We start from the raw sequence: 20354 nt of genomic DNA on the forward strand, positions 1-20354 counted from the left end.
ATGGCAAGCCAGCATACAACCTAGAGTATACACAAAGGTGAACTTAAATGAGCCATGCAACATATAAGAGAACGGCTTTGTGGTACTGCTAGTGCATGTTATTTCATTTAATCCTAGGTACCTCTCCTGTAGTTGTACTGTTTTCACTCCAGAGATCTGTCTCTTGGGGATTCATTTAAACAGCCTCGTCTGCACTACACATTGAAAGCAGTGTCATACCACTTTTGAAAGTCGCGGTTTTTCCCAAAGAATTCTGGGAACAGTAGTTTGTTAAGGGTGCTAAGAGTTGCTAGGTTATCTCCTATGTCCCTCAGAGAGCTGCCATTTACAGAGTGGTTCATCCTTCATCCGATGGAACTTTGAAAATTGTAGCTGTGCGGGGGCCACAACTGTCCTAAACAACTCTCAGCATCCTTAACAAATTACAGTTCCCATAATCCTCTGGGGGAAACCATGACTTTTTAAAAGTGGTGTGATGCTACTTTCAATGTATGGTACAGATGGGGGCCTCTGTGAGGGAAAGGATTACTAACTTACAGAGTCTCATAACCAGACTGTCAGCCAGCATGCATTAGACAGCTCCTGTCTGGGTCTACACAAACACTCACTTATACATTACAGTGATAAGTTCTAGGTCACACAACATCACAATTCTGTTTGGCCTTTGTCTTGAAATTATGTACATTTTCCTCCAGAGGATCCAAATCCCCATCTTTCTTGCTGTCTGTAAGGATAAGAATTTCAAGGAACTCCGGCCAGCTGTGCCTTTCTGATGAATGCCAACGGCAGACTTTGGGCTTTAAAATTTCAGTGGCGCCCTGTGAGGCGCCAAAATGTGGCTCCCCCCTCCTCCCCCCCGCCTCTCACCTTTGTGTTCCAGTGTGGGCACTTAAATCCACTTCTGTGAGTGTTAACTGCCTGGGATCTTAACTTACCCTCAGTTTCAACTGACAGGACTCAAAAAGGAGATTCAGGAGAAAGAGAAGGTGTATAATAATCCTTGAATAATGGCATGAAGAGTTTTGAAGGATTAAATGACGATCCTATTCATGAATTAAATGTCCTATTCATCAATAAGCTTTATTGCATGCAACTTTCGGTCAATTCTTCAACTGTTAAAGAGCTTAGTAATCATTTTATCACTTACCTCCTCAGCTACCTCAGTTCTGTCTCTCTGTTCTAGAATTTCATCCCTCGCTCTTTTCAAATTCCCACCCAAATTCCAGGCCCTTGGTTGGTTCACAGGGATGCTGGCTACTTAAATAGGCCGCAAGCATATTTCAGAGGACACAGGGGCTCACAATCGATGCTTTTAGGTGCTGACAGGCTCCCGCAGCTGCTATGCCAGGCACCTGTTGCTAGGCAACAAGTTCTGTAATATCTTCATAAGTTCTGAAGAGTTTAAAAGACCTGCAGGAACAGGCCTGTTCTCCTGTGCTATCACAATGCCCATCATCATTAGGGCAGGTGTGCAATACTTGCCACGGCGGACTTTGCAAAATGAGGCCACAGGAGACTTAAGAGTAGAACAAACAGAATTTAGTTAACACTTTGGAATGTTTACTGCTGTAAATCCAATAGCTACTGCTGTCACATTTCAGTTCCATGCTTGGTGTTCATTCACACAATAAACAATCACATGGAGGAAGAGAGTGAGGCATGTTCAGGGTTTGAAACTGTTCAGGGGTCTGTCAGGGACACCACAGCAGAGTTGTGCAGACCAGCTCTCCTACTCCATTCTGTGACTGAACAAAGGAAAAAAACAAAGGAACAAAGGAAGCTGAGACAGATCATTGGTTCATACAGCTCACAGTATTGTCTACACTGACTGGCAACAGCTCTCTTCAGGATTTCAAAATGGAGTCTTGCTCAGGTCAGCCTTCCTGGAGTTGTTGGGGTTTGTGGGTTGGATCCCATGCTAGTCATATTCAGAGCAGAGCTGGTGATACTAATGGACAAGGCAAACTTGTACTGTGGTACTTTGGGTTACAAACACCTCGGGTTACAGACTCCGCTAACCCGGAAGTAGTACCTCAGGTTAAGAACTTTACCTCAGGATGAGAACAGGAAATTGTGTGGCGGCGCGGCAGCAGCAGGACGCCCCATTAGCTAAAGTGGTACCTCAGGTTAAACACGGTTTCAGGTTAAGAATGGACCTCCAGAACAAATTAAGTTCATAATCAGAGGTGCCACTGTACTCAGAAAGTGTGCACCAAAAGATCACACCATTTTTGGATACAAAGATTTCCTCAGGGATGCTTCCGAAGGCCTGTTTCCAAAATTGTTCCCCACTCCATAGATGATTTGGAGGCATCTAGTATCACTAAAGTACTATTGCTGATATTTTCTTTTCTCTTTGAGCATAGTGTCTTAGGTAGGCAGGGGGTTGGACTAGATGACCCTTGAGGTCCCTTACAACTTTACAATTCTATGATTCTATTATATTGATGGTAGATTGTTCCTGTTTGTTAGAAACAGAAGCGTTATGAGAAACAGCAATATTATTGATCTTCTCCATCATGCGCTACTATACTTCTTGACCTTCTGACTTCTTACAATTTATTTACAGCTTAATTTGAACCACAAATTGAAACAAAAATATTGCCTATGGCATTCAGGCAGAGTTTCCAGCTGGTTTTGTAGACCCAGATGGTTCAGATGAGAATCCATATGTCCGAGTGTTAATTCGGACTGGACAGACTATCTCTGAGGCTCTCAGGGCTCATCAGCCATTAAAAAAAACCATGCCACTAATGTTCAATTAGTTCAATCACACTATAGATTTGCCAAGTCAAAGTTTAAAAATATGGGGCACTCTAGATATCTGGCATTTATTCTAGTCAATACAGCAATATAGTGCTCTGAATTAAGAGACACCAATAATGTTGTACAGAGCTGACATATTTTGAAGAAAAGGGCGATAATAAGGTATCATTTAAAATAAGGGAAATCTTCCATTAATCTCTTAGAATACCTTTTTTTTTTTTCTTCCTTACATGGCTCCATATGTTCATGGAGCATTGCATTCTATCCTTTTCAGGCTATCACTCAAGTCCCACCATTATGGCTGTTGTGCATTTTCTTCACTATGATTCCTTAATTCGTGTGTGTGTGTGTGTGTGTGTGTGTGTGTGTAGGGGGGATGTTTCAAAATCCAGCTGCTGCCATTTCATTATTTGGTAAAGTTTTTATTGGCATATGTGGATTTCAAGCAATATTTTAGGAGAGAAAATGCCTTATGTTATGTAACTAAAATAGCTAAAAAGGGAAACAGATTTTATTATTAATACTGAATTTTTTGGAGCATGAAACAAATGAAAGCCATCATGCGTGACTCACCACGAGCTACTGTACATACCTTTTATTCATTGCTGCCTAAACATTATGTGACTGATTGCAGATACTAAAGGGTTTCAAAAGAGACAAAATTCTAAAAAGAATGTAGCATTTGATCTCTATTTAAACCGGTTGTGCATATTCTCCTGGATGTTCAAGATAAAGGATTCAGCCTAGAACAACATGAAACTGATATATCCTATTCCAATAGTTACAAATCATCACACCTCAAATACTCATAAGCCTATAGATTAATGAGGCCTCTGCACAGTGAATCGTCTTCCTTCAGTCGTGAGTAAATTGTTCTATTTCTCATAAAACTGTTTAGCAGATTCTGCTGGCCATTCCCAAGTCCATCAACCTTCCTTCCACCCATTTCATCTTTAATGATTTTTATGTAGACAGATTCAAATGCAACTAAGATACAAAGTAAATGACAAATAACCAAATAGTTCAGGCATTTCGCTGAGAACACTTATCAAAAGAGTACACCAGGTTCAAGAGCTTTGACGTCTCCACTTATGAGTCATGCTTATATAAATGAGTATTATTTATTTATACCAGAATTTATATGCCATCTTTCTAAGCAAAATAGCAACTGAAAGTGACATACTTAGATACTGGTGGGAGGAGGTACTAGTACTGGGAGGAGGTACAAGGAAATAAACAACTATCTGACTTTAGAAGGCAGCCCTAGTTTAGGGAAGTTTTTAATGTTTGATGTTTTATCACTTTTTATTATTATTAATATTCTGTTGGGAGCTTCCCAGAGTAGCTGGGGAAACCTAGCCAGATGGGCGGGATATAAATCTATTATTATTATTATTATTATTATTATTATTATTATTATTATTATTAATGTACCTTAAGGACTACCTAAAGCCTTTTGTCCAAGCTGGTTGTGATTATGTTGTGAAAACGCCCTGCGATTTTCAGATGAAGTGTGGCATACAAATTTAATTAATTAATCATTGTACTTCATGTTACAGAAGTGTGACAGGCTTCAACTAGAAATTGGGTAGTTGGTGCCACCAATAATAGCTCCTTGCTGTAGAATATTCTTCCAGCGGAAATTTTGCGATCTTTAAAATGCAGGCTTTTTTTCTCTTTCCCCCCACAGTAACAGCAGGGGTTGAGGATGAAGAAGCGAATGACGCCCTAATAGCATCCAAGGGAACTGCAGTCTGACGACACACTCAAATTTTTATTATATAGTAAGATATACCACCTTGAGATTTTATATGAGTTGGCAGTATGTAAATAATATAAATGGAGCACCTCCAAACAGATGTCCTTATTCCTGATCATCATATATCTAAGCTTTAAAGACAGAGAAGCTGAGGAGGGTAGACGTAGAGAGGTTCGATTAGAAGCTGTTAAGACTAGATGAAAATAATGGATCATCTAAAAAAACAAATGCTGACCACTGAGTCTTGGGGTGCATTTTGCCCCTTGAAAGGTCCACAGACATCATTTTTTCTCATGACTAAATGCAGGAAGCTGCTAATTCAATCCCCTCCAGAGGCAGCCTTGCAGGTAACTAAAGACCAAAGTTGTGTGGGGCTTTATAATTAATGCCAACACCTTGGATCATGGCACAGTACTAATTAGCAACTGATCCAGCTATACGTTTGGGATCTGTGAATGCATGGGATTCAGTTCTGTGTAACAATATTTGTTTTCCAGATGCACTTTAACAATATCATGTGCAACTGATAATATCTGAAGGGCAATTTAATTTTGAAAAATGAAGGAGTAGCTACTCCAGTCCACAGGGGTGGGGGACCCAATGAGAAGGCCCGCCCCTTGGAGACTTAGGAATCTGAGGAATTCCTGAATGTTCTATTGGATTTTTCTAGCTTACATGGCTGGCACTCCTATCAACACTTTCAACTTGATATGGAATTGTGAGATGATGATGATGATTTATTAAATTTGTATACCGCCATCCATCTCTAGATCTCAGTCAAATTACAATATAAAAACTACAAAATAAAAAAGAACAACAACAAACCTGTACCCCCCCCCACACACACACACATTGCCAAAGTCCTGGCTGATGCAAAAGGTAAAAAAAAGGAAAGGACGCCTGGATGGCTAAGTCCAGTCAAAGGCGACTATAGGATGCGGCGCTTATCTCGCTTCAGGCCAAGGGAGCTGGCGCTTGTTCACAGACAGCTTTCCAGGTCATGTGGCCAGCATGACTAAACCGCTTCTGGCACAACGGGATACTGTGACGAGTGCCAGAGCGCACAGAAACACCATTTACTTCCTGCCACAGTGATACCTATTTATCTACTTGCACTGGTATGCTTTTGAACTGCTAGGTTGGCAGAAGCTGGGACAGAGCAACGGAAGTTCACCCCGTCGCGCAGATTCGAACCACCGACCTTCCAATCAGCAAGCCCAAGAGGATCAGTGGTTTAGACCACAGCGCCACCTTTACCTTTACCTGCATAGAGCTATTGACACAATTGCTCCTTCATCATTGCTGTGGAGCACATAGTCATCTTGGTACTCTAGTGAACTGTGTATGATGAAACAGGAGAATCAGATGCTGGAGTGCAGGTATTGTAAATCTTTTTTTTTTTATAATAATTTTTATTACATTTTTCCAAATTACAGAAAGAACAAAAGAAAAAGCAGAACAGAAGGAAAAAAGAAAAAAGAGCAAAAAATCACATCCAATTCAACAGCTTATTTCAAATTTCCATTGGACTTCCCCACATCTCCCGCATAATGCATTCTTGATAATAAAGTCATCAGCAAATTATACCCTTATTTCGTGTGTTTCTTTATATTTTCAGTTGCAGTTTAAGTTTAAATCTCTTATTCTCCATTTACTCCAAAAAAATATAACATGATATCATTCTTACCCGTTTAAACTTTGATTCTTTCACAAATGTTAGCAATTTCATAAATAATTAAATTTCATTGCTGGGGCTAACGTTCCAAATCATACGACGTCTTATGTTTCATACAACTTATGATACTTTTGCAAATAGTCTTTAAATTTTTTCCAGTCCTCCTCCATTGCCTCTTCTCCCAGGTCTCGGATTCTTGCAGTCATCTCGGCCAGCTCCATGTAGTTCATCAATTGCGTCTGCCACTCCTCCAGTGTGGGCAAATCTTGGGTCTTCCAATGCTTGGCGATAAGAATTCTTGCTGCAGTTGTAGCATACAGAAAAAAAGTTCTATCCTTTTTTAACACCTTCTGGCCGACAATGCCCAGAAGGAAGGCCTCTGGTTTCTTGGGGAAGGTGTACTTAAACACCTTTTTTAACTCGTTATAGATCATTTCCCAAAAGGCCTTCAATCTTGGACAAGTCCACCAGAGGTGAAAGAATGTCCCTTCAGCCTCCTTACATTTCCAACATTTATTATCAGACAAATGGTATATCTTAGCGAGCTTGACTGGGGTCATGTACCACCTGTATACCATTTTCATAATGTTTTCTTTCAGGGCATTACATGCCGTAAACCTCATACCGGTGGTCCATAACTTTTCCCAGTCCTCAGACATAATATTGTAACCAATGTCTTGAGCCCATTTTATCATGGCTGATTTAACTGTCTCATCCTGAGTGTTCCATTTAAGCAGCAAGTTATACATTCTCGATATTACCTTGGTCTTTGGTTCTAACAACTCTGTCTCAAGTTTCGATTTTTCCACCTGGAATCCTATTTTTTTATCTAGCTTAAAAACCTCATTAATTTGGGCATAATGTAGCCAATTTTGCACCTTATCCTTTAGTTTTTCAAAGCTCTGCAACCTCCAATTACCTCCAATGTTTTCTATTATTTCCCAATATTTCGGCCAATATGCCTCCATATTGGATGTTTTCCGAGCTTTGGCCTCTATTGGTGAGATCCACCTCGGGGTTTTACTTTCCAATAAGTCTTTGTATTTTTTCCAGACCATGAATATTGCTTTTCTGACAATATGGTTTTTAAACATTCCATGTGTTTTCCCCTTGTCATACCACAAATACGCATGCCAACCTAACGAATTATTAAAGCCTTCCAGATCTAGGACATCAGTGTTTTCCAATAAAATCCAATCTTTCATCCAGCAGAAGGCCGCAGCTTCATAGTATAACCTTAAGTCCGGCAGGGCAAACCCCCCTCTCTCCTTTGCATCAGTTAGTATTTTAAACTTTATTCGGGGCTTTTTGCCCTGCCAGACAAATTTAGAGATGTCCTTCTGCCACTTTCCAAAACAATCCACTCTGTCCACAATCTGCAAGGCCTGGAACAAAAACAACATTTTTGGCAAAACGTTCATTTTTATAGCTGCAATTCGGCCTAACAAGGATAGTTTCAATCTTGACCAAATTTCTAGATCTTTTTTAACTTCTGACCAACATTTTTCATAATTATCTTTAAATAAATTCAAATTCTTGGAGGACAGATTGACCCCCAGGTATTTCACTTTTTTTACAATGTTTAGTTCTGTTTCCTTCTGAAACCCCTCTGTTTCAGTAACCGTCAAGTTTTTCCCTAACACCTTAGTTTTTTGTTTGTTCAGCTTAAAACCCGCCACCCGACCAAATTTCTGAATCAATTCCAAAACTCTTTTTGTACTAGGTTCTGGCTCCTGTAATGTTAAAACCAAGTCATCTGCAAATGCTTTCAGTTTATATTGTTTCGCTCCGACCCGTATTCCTTGTACCTGCCGATCCTCCCTTATCATATTCAGCAAAACCTCCAGGACTGAAATAAACAACAGAGGGGATAGGGGGCACCCCTGGCGTGTTCCTTTTTCAATATGAAGTTCTTCTGTCACCACATTGTTCACTATCAACTTAGCTTTTTGTTCTGAATAGATTGCCTCTATTCCGTTCTCAAACCCCCTTCCCACTCCCATCCCTTCCAAGTTTTTCTTCATAAATTTCCAAGAAATGTTGTCAAAGGCCTTCTCCGCATCAATAAAAATTAACACTGCTTTGGTGTTAATATTTGTTTGTAAAAGTTCCAGAATATCGATAATGTTCCTGGTATTATCATACAAATGTCTACCTGGGAGAAAGCCTGCTTGGTCCTTATGGATTACTTCATTTAGTACTTTTTTAAATCTGTTGGCCAAAACATCCGCAAATATTTTGTAATCCACGTTTAGGAGTGAGATGGGGCGGTAGTTCTTGAGTTGAGTCTTTTCAGTTTCCACTTTAGGTATCAGTGTGATGAATGCTTCTTTCCACGTATCCGGTGCCCTCCCTCCCCCCATAATCTGGTTACAAACCTCCATTAATGGTTGTATCAAATAGTCTTTTAAAATCCTGTAATACTTGGAGGTGAGTCCATCAGGGCCCGGAGATTTGCCTAGTTGCATATTCTGAATGGCATCCTCGATTTCCTGTTGTGTTATTTTACAATTCAAGATTGATCTCTTCTCTTGAGATAATTTTGGTAGGCCGTTATCTTTCAAGAATTGTTCTATCTCAGTTGCTTCCTCGGGTTCTTGTGTATACAGTTTTTTAAAATATTTCTGGAAACACCTTCTAATTTCTCCCGGTTTCTGAATATTTTTCCCTTCTACTTCTAAGTTGGTGACATAATTTAATTTTTGTCTCTTTTTCAACTGCCAAGCGAGCAGTTTCCCACATTTGTTCGCAGATTCAAAGGATCTTTGTTTCATTTGTTTGATTTTCCATTCCACTTCTTGGTTAATCAATTTCGCATATTGTGACTGGTGAAATTTGATTTCTCTTAAAGTCTCTTTTGATTTTGGATTCACTCTTAATTTTTTCTCTCCATCACTTATCTTCTCCAATATCTTGTCTTTTTTACTATTCCAAAGTTTTTTCTTAATTGTATTCTGTTGTATCAGAAACCCTCTCATAACAGCTTTGCTTGCGTCCCAGATAATTCTTTTTTCCACCGAGGTGTTCAAGTTAATTTCAAAATAATCCTTTAAAGTTTTTTGGGCCTTCTTTACGATCTCTTGATCTCTTAACAGGTTGTCATTCATTTTCCATCTGAAGGAGTCGGCAGTAGTAAATCTCATTTCCATTTTCAAAGCGTTATGGTCGGAGCAGGTCTTTGGGCAGATTTCTATTTTTGTAGTCTTAGGTGCCAGCCCTCTAGTTGCCCAGATTTGGTCGATTCTTGTCCATGACAGGTGGGCCTCAGAAAAGAAAGTTCCTTCTTTACCTAGGGGGTTTCTCGTCCTCCATAAGTCAATTAGGTCCATATTGTCAGTTAGTTCAAAGAAAGTTTTTGGTAGTCTTCCATCTTTAGTCAGATTCTGATTCTGTGACTTATCCATCAAAGTAGAGACGACCCCATTCATGTCTCCCATCATAATGATGTTGGAGTAGTCCAGATAGTCCAGTAGTGTCTCATGCAACTTCTTATAAAATTCTGATTTCCCCTCATTTGGTGCATAGATTCCTAATATCAAAACTTTTTCTCCTTGGGTCGAAATTTCAATAGCCAGGATTCTTCCTTGTTCATCTTTAAACAAAAATTTTGGTGATAAATTCTCTTTGGCGTAAATCACCACGCCTCTCTTCTTAACTCTGTCTGATGAAATAAATTCTTGGCCTAATCTTTTATTTGTTAGCACCTTCCTGTGTGACCTGGTCACATGGGTTTCTTGCAAACAAATTATATCCAAATTTTCTTTCTTTAGGATATGGAAGATCCTTTTGCGTTTTTCTGGGGAATTCGCGCCGTTAATGTTCCAACTATACAGCTGCAGAGACATCCTGTATCAATCTGTTGTTACTCTTGTTGGGTGTCTTCTTTTTTGTCCAAATCCGAAGGTGGTAACTCTTTTCCTGACTCTGGTGGTGGCCAAATAGCTGCCGCTCCTTTCTGCAAGTCTTCTCCGTGGTCGTGTAGGAACTTCTGGCTATCCTCTTTCGTTTTGATTTTTATCTTCTTTCCTTTGTATTTGAATGAAAGGCCTTGTGGAAACTCCCACCTGTAAGGTATTCCGTTACCTCTCAAAAGTCCAGCTAGGTCAGTGTAGTTAGTTCTTAGATCCAGTAATTGTTTAGGAATATCCTTGTAAATTTGTGCTCTTCTGTCCTGGATCACAAGTGCTTTGTTAAAATGTAGGTCAAGTATCTTGTCTCTCTCCTGCTTAGTCCTTAAGATAATCAAACAGTCTCTAGGTCTGTCCTTCCCAGCAGCCCTTCCCAATCTGAATGCAGTTGTTATTTTGAAGTCTATATCTTCGTTTATACCCCAGAATTTAGCAAATTCTACTGTTAAAAAGCCAATCAAGTCCTCTTTCTCAATCTCTGGGATAGAGCGTAATCTCAAATTATTTTCCCTGTTTCGCAGTTCCACCAAAGACAAATAGGCCTGCTGGTCAGTAATATGTTTATGGAGCGGCCTTACCTCTCCTTTCAATTCCTCCACTTCTTTGGTTACTGCGTCTACTTTTTCATTCGCAGCCTCGGCCAATTTTCGATTTTCGGATACAACGTCCTTTAGGTTTCCAATATCTTGTGAATGCTTAGCCACCTGTTCGGAAAGTTTGGTAATTGAAGATGTGGCTAAGTCAATTTTTGCAGTTTGATCATCCACTTTTTTGTTCAAAATTGCAAATTGTTGTAGCATTTCCTCTAGGAGAATGTTGGATCCCCCAGCTGCCATATCTTCACTTGTTGATTGTTCTGATTCTTCAGCTGGGGTTGTTGGTAATGGTACAGCCTGTAGAACCGCAGGGACTGAAGATCTGCGGGCCTGGGAAACCAAAGTTGTTTGTACCAATTTGCCTTTCCCTGCTTTCGACGCAGCTCTTGTTTTTGGTTTACCACTCATTCCACACTCATTCCACACCTGTCTTTGGATTCAAGGTCAAGCTGTCAAAAGTTCCATGGGAAAGACAGACCTCAGAGTGAGTAACCAGACCACAGAGAGACAAAACAAAGTCAGTTCTCAGGAAATTGTAAATCCCAAACTCCACTAGGGGGAGTGTTGTTCAGTTCATGAAAGAAGAAACAAAGTTTCAGTCGCCATTAAAGTTCCTACAGTTTGTTAAATTAATCAGTGTCTTTAGAGAAGATCTTTTCCCTCTGGCAGAGCCCTCTCAATTTTGCCACAATAGTTTCTTAAAAGGTGCAAAATACAGTTACTTAATTGTATCCACCGGTAATGCCTCTAAGTGTCTGTTTCAGCTTTGTAAGTGTATCCGCAACACAACTTTTTGCCCGCTGCAAGTCCGGGACTAGGGATTTTCAAGTCTTTAAAGTTTTTAAAAGTTTTAGCGGAGAAGAAACCCCAAGCAGAATAAACACAATCACAGGAAAATAAAGATAACTTGCCTTTCCCATCAGTTTCCAAACTTCTCCAGACGTATGCTGTCTCTCATTTAAAAAAACCCTTTTGTACTGCTTCCAGCTTGTCAGTTCCTTTGCCTTTGATCATTAAGCACCTCCGGGAGACGGACTTCCTTTTTCTCGTCTCCCGCTTTCAGCCAAATTCACAATTTGTAATCCAATCTCAAATAAATCCTACTCACGAGTAGTTGATTTGTAATCCAATGTGAAGGAAGAAAGGTCGGCGCTCATCGGTAACAGCCGCGCGGCTTCACTCCCGCAGAAAGAGCGATGAATCCACAGCACCGCTTCCCCTCCGCGCTTCCGGAGCCCCTTACGGGGTCCCTTCTTCGTTTTGGGGGTCGCTCTTGGTGCCCGCCGGATCCCACGGCCACGAGCTCGCTCTGCTCGTGGTTTAACTTAATGGGTCGTCGCTTCGCCGTAGCGAACAACCCTTTTCTGCGGAGCCCCTCTTTGCTGCGCAAAGAGGACCGCCATTACTCGTTTCGCGCCGCCTCCGGAAGTCCCCAGGTATTGTAAATCTTTATCCAAACCTGACTGAACATGGGTGAAGTTGCATTGCTGTGGCAGCAAATAAAGTTTACTTCTCCACTACCATTGGAGCTGCAAGTAGACATCTGTCCAAGCTTTTCCAAGTGGTGAATGGGCTTTTGTCACCTGGGCAAGAGTTCATTGCTTTAACATCCTCAAAAGCCTACTGCAACTATTTTGTAGAGCACTTTAGGCACAAAATTACTCTGATTTTTATGGAGTTGGATGCCACAATTAGACCAAGTTCAGTGCAAGTGTCCAGAGCACTGTCACATTCATATTCGATCATTTTCAATTATTGCAGCCTGTGAATGTGGACAACCAGCTTCAAGAAATGCAGCCAGCCACCTGCCCACCTTGATGCCTGCCCATCCTGACTTCTTGGAGCTAGCCATAGGGGGTCGACAATATGAGTCCAGGAAGTAATTGATGCTTCACTGGAGGAGGGCAAAGTACCACCTGCCTTGAAGGAGGTGTGTCTACTCCTTAAGAGGACTTCCCTGGACCCAGAAGGGTTAAACGACTATTCCCCAGTGAGGAATATCCCCTTGTGCATGATAGGGTAGTGACCAACTTCAGGCATGCTTGGAGAAAACTGAGTCTGGCTTCAGACCTGGCCATGGCACTGAAACTACCTTGGTCACCATAACTGATGATATTTATGGGGTGAGAAGTGTGGGGAGTGCAACCCTGCTTGTTCTCCTTGATGATCATTTTATCTCCTTGATCTCTTGATGTCTTTTGATACTGCTGAACCTTCAGCAGCTTCTCAGGGATGTGGGGGTTGTGGGCACTGTACTTCAGTGGGCCACTCCTACTTCCAGGCTATTTCCAGAAAGTAGTTATAGGAGGCACCGTTCAATACTGTGGGAGCTTTCCTGTGGTGTCCTGCAGGATTCCATCTTGTCCCTCATAAAATCTATATGAAAACTGGGAGCTGTCATCAGGAGATTTGGAATGAGGTGTCATCCATATGCAGATGACACCCAGCATTGTTCCATCTTAACTGGGGGAGGTTGTTGAGATGTTAGACCAGTGTTTGAAGGCAGTGGATGTAGGCCAATGAATTGAAGCTTAAAGACAGAGGCATTTTGTGTGGGGTTTCGAGTCTTGGAAGAAGCAGGAGCCTTGAAGAACACCAGGACAACAGACTAAGCGGACTCATGGGTCATCTGATTACAGTCTTTCATAGTAGGGTGGGATATAATTTAAACAGAAATAAAATACAATAATTATTTCTAAATTATATGCAATTTTACAGAAATTTGTATCCTATTTTTATCCCTTTTTTATTCCTTCCTCATTTTTGGCAATGTGTAAGTGGCCAATAAGGGACACGGGTGGCGCTGTGGGTTAAACCACAGAGCCTCGGACTTGCTGATCAGAAGGTCGGCGGTTTGAATCCCCATGACGGGGTGGGCTCCTGTTGCTCGGTCCCTGCTCCTGCCAACCTAGCAGTTCGAAAGCATGTCAAAGTGCAAGTAGATAAATAGGTACCACTCCCCAGAGTCATCCACTACTGGACCTAATGGTCAGGGGTCCCTTTACCTTTACCTTTAAGTGGCCACTAAGCAACCACTAGTAGCTAAGGCCACTAAGATTGACAAATCTGTCAATTTTGGTTTCCTTAGTTTCTCATGTCTCCCATCTTAAATTCCATTCCCCACATTTCTGCTGCAATTTGTGATTTCTTTTTAAATCCTCATGAAAATTCATCAGCCTTTTAGTACAAATTTCTTCTACAAGACACAGTTTTAATGAATGCACACGCTTTTTGCAACCAATTTCCCCTAATATAATACATTCTTATATGCTATTTTCACTAATATATTCCATTCTATGCACACTTCCCCCAAATGTATGCATTTTTGTAAACATTGTATGGTTGGAGAACTGCACTGTAAAATTCAGGTGACTGCAAATTCCCAAGGGTACCTTGGTTTGCGTACTGTTTTGGAAAATGTAAACTTAGTCTGTTTGCTTTTAAATTGGAACTGAATCAAGGTTCTCTCCCATCCCTGGTGGCCACCCTACTTATTATTCGACAGTGGAGGAAGAATTGGTTTCATAATCAGGTCTACCAATATATTTTAAGCTTCTTTAATTCCTACTGTTGAGACCCTACCACTTTGTTATGCACAACTAGTAAGCTGACCTACCCATACAGATCTAATGCAGGACACAAATTAGGCTTAACACTATCCATGGCATCCTCTGTTGACCCTACATTGTACAGAGCTAGGTTTTTTCCATTTGTCTTTGGATGCAGAACATGTGTAAAGGGTAAAGGTAAAGGGACACCTGACCATTAGGTCCAGTAGTGGATGACTCTGGGGTTGCGGCGCTCATCTCGCTCTATAGGCCATGGGAGCCGTCTTTTGTCCACAGACAGCTTCTGGGTCATGTGGCCAGCATGACTAAGCTGCTTCTGGTGAACCAGAGCAGTGCACGGAAACACCGTTTACCTTCCTGCCGGAGGGGTACCTATTTATCTACTTGCACTCTCTGTGTAAAAATGCAAAAATGGCTTTTCACCTGTACTATTCTGCATTCTAAATCAGTAACAGCCATTCACAAATCACAGCACCTTCTCCCACCTGTCTGTGCATAAGAGTCTCTGTCTCAGGACACATTCATTTTGTAGCCGGCACAATTTTAGAGGCCCACTAACACACGATGAAGTCTGGATGAAGGAGCCAGACAGCAAAAACAGCAAAATGCTAAAACCCCACTGACTGGTTTGAGTCAATAAGACTGTTATTATCTCCCATTTGATCAAGGAAGAAATGCTTTATCTGCGAGTAAAAAGTGTTTCAATAAATTTTTTACCAGGCAAAGGCATGAATGAACAGGTCCTGGGGAATGTAACTGATTATTAAACTCTTGCTGGACCCATCCAGTCATGAGATTTATAACAGCACTTGATTTCTTTTCTGTTCCTGCGATTTTGCTATTATTGCTGCTGTTCGTGATGAACAAGAATTTCGCTGCTGGTGGATTTATTAATGTACAGAGAAGCACAAGAAGACATAATACACGCTTATAGACATTATGCATCTGGAGAGCTGGGCAGAACTATATCAAAAATGAAGTATGTCGTCTCGATGGAACAAATAACCAAGAATAAACTCCTTCTGATTTAACTAGACTTACCAGAACATTACCTCGATAGATTGTCTTAAAAATAATGACACTCCCTTGTACTGTTGTACACACATTAGATGCTCTGTCCACACACCCAGCTACCAAGGATGACAATCTGTCAATATGGAAAGACGTGGGGCAGGAGTCTGGGGTTGAATTCAGCAGAATGAATAGGAGAGTGCCCCAAAGTTGGTTTCCAACTGTTGAAAGTAAGCGACGTAATAGACATAAGCCTCTAAATGGGGTGGGGGTGGGTTGAAAGACCATCACAGCCTACAGTGAGCTCACCTAACCACCACTGAAGGTGAAAAGATGCCGGAAGGGCAATTAGCGTAACCTGCCACAAACTGGTGCCCTCCCATTGTCTGTGACCATTAGCCCTGCTGGCTAGAGCTGATGGGAGTTGTAGCCCCAAAACTCTGGAGGAGACTAGTGTATCGTGCTGGGATTTGGTGACGGGGATTTGAGTTCACGTCCCTGCTCAGTTGTCATGCTTATTCTACAGTGTGTTGCTGGAATATAAAGGAATTGCCCCGAGGTGCCCTGACCTCGGTGGATTAGAAGTGGGATAAACAAAAGCTGGATAGGCTACTGTAGTGTGTTGTGTATGTGGTACTGCACATGGGTGTAGGGACACGGGTGGTGCTGTGGTATAAACCACTGAGCCTCTTGGGCTTGCCAATCGGAAGATCGGTGGTTCAAATCCCCATGATGGACTGAGCTCCCGTTGCTCTGTCCAGCTCCTGCCAACCTAGCAGTTCGAAAGCACACCAGTGCAAGTAGATAAATAGGTACTGCTGCAGCAGAAAGGTAAATGGTGTTTGCATGCACTCTGGCTTCTGTCACAGTGTTCCGTTGTGCCAGAAGCGGTTTAGTCATGCTGGCCACATGACCTGGAAAGCTGTCTGTTGACAAAACCTGGCTCCCTCGGTCTGAAAGCGAGATGGGCGCCGCTACCCCATAGTCACCTTTGACTGGACTTAACCATCCAGGAGTCCTTTACCTTTTTTACCTTTACCTTTACTGCACATGGTGACTGGCGGATGTGGGTGAGTTACTAGGAAGCTCTCTAAATTGCTGGTTATAACAGATGAAGCCCATAATTGCCTTCCGTCTGCTTGATAAACTAAGAGTGCTGTCTGGATCAAAAGGCAGAGTATAACTAGAGAGGGAATGGTTTTTGTAAAAAAAATAAACTAACTGCAACTTTCATTCCACAATGACAGCCTGATCCTGTTCATGTTTACTCACAAGTATTATGGTGGACTCCTGCCAACCTAGCAGTTCGAAAGCATATCAAAGTGCAAGTAGATAAATAGGTACTGCTCCGGCGGGAAGGTAAATGGTGTTTCCGTGCACTGCTCTGGTTCACCAGAAGCAGCTTAGTCATGCTGGCCACATGACCTGGAAGCTGTACGTAGGCTCCCTCAGCCAATAAAGCGAGATGAGCGCCACAACCCCAGAGTCAGTCACGACTGGACCTAATGGTCAGGGGTCCCTCTACCTTTACCATTATTATGGTGGAGGGAAGGGGTCTAGTTCTGCCCTGGGTTCAGTGGGACTTACTCCCATTGATGTGTACATAGGACTGCTATCTTAGGCAAGGCACGACTTACCAAATGTAGGATGCTGTAAATGCTTTATTTTTGAATCGGGTTTTATTCTGCATTTGTTTTATTTATTACATTTAAATCCTGCCTTTACCCAAGAAGCACTAGGTTCCTCCTGTTCCTCCTTTCTAACCGCACAGCTGTGTGAGGTAGTTTAGGCTGAGAGTTGGTGGCTGGCCCAGGGTTGCCCATTGAGTTTGATGACTGACTAGGAACGTAGGGTTGTCGTCAACTAGTTCTACAATATTTCAGATAGGGGTCCTACCTGGAGATCTCAGAAAACTGAATTTGGGGCCTTCTACATGCAAAGCGGTTGCTGTACTGCTGAACTGGAACCGTTCTAAACCCACCTCTCCTTACTTCTGGTCCAACACTCTAACCACTAAAAGATGCTGCCTTTTAAAGTCCAGGTAAATACGGTAGACTACTCAGGTACTTCACATCAGTTGCGGTTTAATTGGGTTTTAATTGCATGTTATACATTTTCTGTCTGTTTAATCTGTTCCCAACCGCTCTAATCTTTTGATGAATGAGGGAAATCAGATAGATACATACGCAGTACGTAAGGGCACTGCCTTGCTTCCTTAAACTCAAATAGTTGGATTAAAAAGATCCATGTTCTTACACCAGAGTGCAAGTTACATCAGAATGCTACTTAAGAGTGCTCATTTCCCAGTTTCCAGGCATACCTAATACCCCTATGGGACACGATTGATTGTTACACCAGAGAACAGTTGCTTGCTTATTAGAACTGAAGGAGAGTTCGGTTCACAAGGGGCTATGGCAGGCTCCAAGGAGAAGCACTGATGAATGCTCCCTGAGCTGTGCACTGGCTCTGACACATCTGTTTCCCCAACCTTGCAACACCTCTGCTCTGTTATCCTTGTACATGGGCTGGTACAAAGAACTGAACTTGCAGAGAAACTGCATTATCTGGAAGAGGGGAGGAGAGAACAGGACCTAGAGTTGAATCGCATAGATCTCAACTGAAAGGACTGGTTTAATTGTTTCTGTCAGAGGAAGTCTAAAATTATTATTATTTTATCGTTTATTAAATTTGTATACTGCCCTACACCTGCAGGTCTCAGGGCAGTTACAACATAAAACCACAATATCAAAATATATAAAATCACAATATATAAACATAATAAAAATAAAAGCAAAAGCAACCTCATAGCACCCCCTTCCCCAACACATTTTAAAAGGGGCTTAGATGTCAATCAGTCGAAGGCTTGGATTCAGGTAGGTAGCCATGTTGATCTGACGCAGTCAGATAAAAAATAAAAATAATATCCAGTAGCACCTTAAAGACCAACTAAGTTTATTCTGGTTATAAGCTTTCATGTGCATGCACACTTCTTCAGATTCCAAAGGCCTGTCAAAGTCAAAGGCCTGGTTAAAGAATAATGCTTTTGCCTGGCGCCTAAAGGTATATACTGTAATGAAGTCACCAGGGGAGCCTTTCTGGGGAGAGCATTCCACAAGCGGGGAGCCACTGCAGAGAAGGCCCGTTCTTGTGTTGCTATCCTCCAGACCTCTCATGGAGGAGGCACACGAAGAAGGGCCTCAGAAGATGATCTCTCATGGTCTGAGTAGGTTCATATGGAAAGAGGCGGTTCTTGAGTTATTGTGGTCCTGAGACATTCAAGGCTTGATAGGTCAAAGCCAACACTTTGAAGAGGGCAAGTCTTACATTGTCCTCATTGCAGAGAAGTATGAGGAAAATGTTTAAAATATTTTCTCATTAGTCCACACGGCACAGTTGCTGCATCATTTAAGAATTGACCTTAACTCATATTTCACTTTTAAAAAATACGTAAGCAGGGAAAGGTTGTCCCAGCAGCTGCTGGTTTTTTGTTTCTCTTGGATCTGGTGGTCTAGAACTGCTTTGCTCTTTGAGAACCTCGGACACAATTTGGTATCTTGAAGAAATTATGTCAGGCAGTATCTAACTGCTGTCTCCCAGCTGATGGACCTTTGGGACTCGTCCCCCCCTGCCCATACCACTTTCTGTGTTGTTCCAAAGAGCGCCTCCGCAACTCTCTGTAGCAGATTTGTGGGAGTACAGGGCAGAGGAGGAATCACTGGAGATTGGTTCTAGCCCTCTTTGGGTAAAAAGAAGGTGCTGAAGGATCAAAGAATTATCTGCCAGCAGAGAGACACCAATTAAATATACAACTCTAAAGTCCCATTGAAATTTATGTGAAAAATTAGTTTCAATGGAACTAAGTACAGCTAACTTAGTCTGAATTGTGAATAGATACACAGATAGACAAATAATCCAGACTAATTAATCTATCCTTAATTAGGTGTGGGTGTGTTAAACCCTATCTTGAGTTCAGTTTTTACTGTTTGTTACTAATGCAGACTTGTACTAGCCTGTGAAATTAAAATGAAAGAAAGGGGATCCTTTAAAACAGCTAAAGACAAGCCCTTTGGGGTATTTTTTATTTTGGATATGGACAGGAGATTATTTCATCCCAAAATATACTTTTTTATTTAGGATAAAATAAGTTTAGAAATGTGTGCTTGGTGAGGGGGAAATACATTCAAAAATTATTTTTGATGGACTTCTAAAAATTCAAATTAATGCAGAAATGGGATAGAATGGACTTATGAATGGACACACAAAAAAGAGATGGACCATGAATACAATGATCCTTGCATTTCTAACAGTTTCCATTTTATGGCTGGATTTGTAAAATGGAATTCTTTAGGCAATTTTAAAAATGTGAAATAAATATACAAATATTATTTCCTATGTATGTTTTCTATAAGGCCCTCCAAACACTATAGTTCAGTTCTTAGACTTTTGCCTTTCCTCCCTCTTCTAAGGACCGCAGCTGTGGCAAAGACTTAAATACAGTTTCTAAAGACATACACAGAAAAAAAGTTTTACTGTGTCAAACTTCAGGAAGTGAGTAAAGGAGGTGTAAATGAAAAGAAAGAGCTGAAGAATGAGATTGCTAAAGCTGATACCATGAAGTGTAACATAAAATCAGAGAAGGCAGAGCAGGTGAGGACTTTGAAATGCAGCCTTCACAATAGTGTCACCTACAGTTGAGAATCCCACAGGAAAAGAAAGCAGAACACCACAATGTGAGGGTGTGCTAAATATACACTTAACAGGCGTGCTACAACCACTACAAGAGGGCCAGACTGAAGAAGCTGTTTAGGCAAAATCGCTTTTTAAGCAGCAGTACCAGATAAATACACAAACCTTGCAGAGTAAGTATGTCATTACTTCCTTTTAGTAAACAACCAGCTGGGATTGCCAACTTTCAGTCTTAAACAGGAACAGTACCATTTTGTGATCTTGTGTGTTGCTTGATTTTTGAATGCTAGCAATTGATTACAAGTAGGGAACCAGAAAGTGAATATTTTGCTCTCTGAAAACGTGTTCCTCTGTGTCGTATCACACTTCATAATAAGAATACCC

At 41.4% G+C, this 20354-nt stretch overlaps 1 long non-coding RNA gene across 2 annotated transcripts; it reads left to right on the forward strand.

Annotated features, from left to right (window-relative positions):
• The first annotated feature begins 1507 nt into the window (after nucleotides 1-1507).
• Nucleotides 1508-17319, forward strand: LOC309515615. Of its 2 annotated transcripts, none has more exons than XR_014212574.1 (3): nucleotides 1508-1873; nucleotides 4457-4550; nucleotides 17168-17319. It is a non-coding gene; the product is annotated as an uncharacterized lncRNA (long non-coding RNA). The 2 variants fall into 2 exon arrangements; XR_014212575.1 differs by lacking the exon at nucleotides 17168-17319 and adding an exon at nucleotides 15142-15228.
• The last annotated feature ends 3035 nt before the right edge of the window (nucleotides 17320-20354 follow it).

This window comes from Podarcis vaucheri, assembly GCF_965113315.1.
Source record: "Podarcis vaucheri genome assembly, chromosome: 12".
In the NCBI taxonomy this organism is placed as follows: domain Eukaryota; kingdom Metazoa; phylum Chordata; class Lepidosauria; order Squamata; family Lacertidae; genus Podarcis; species Podarcis vaucheri.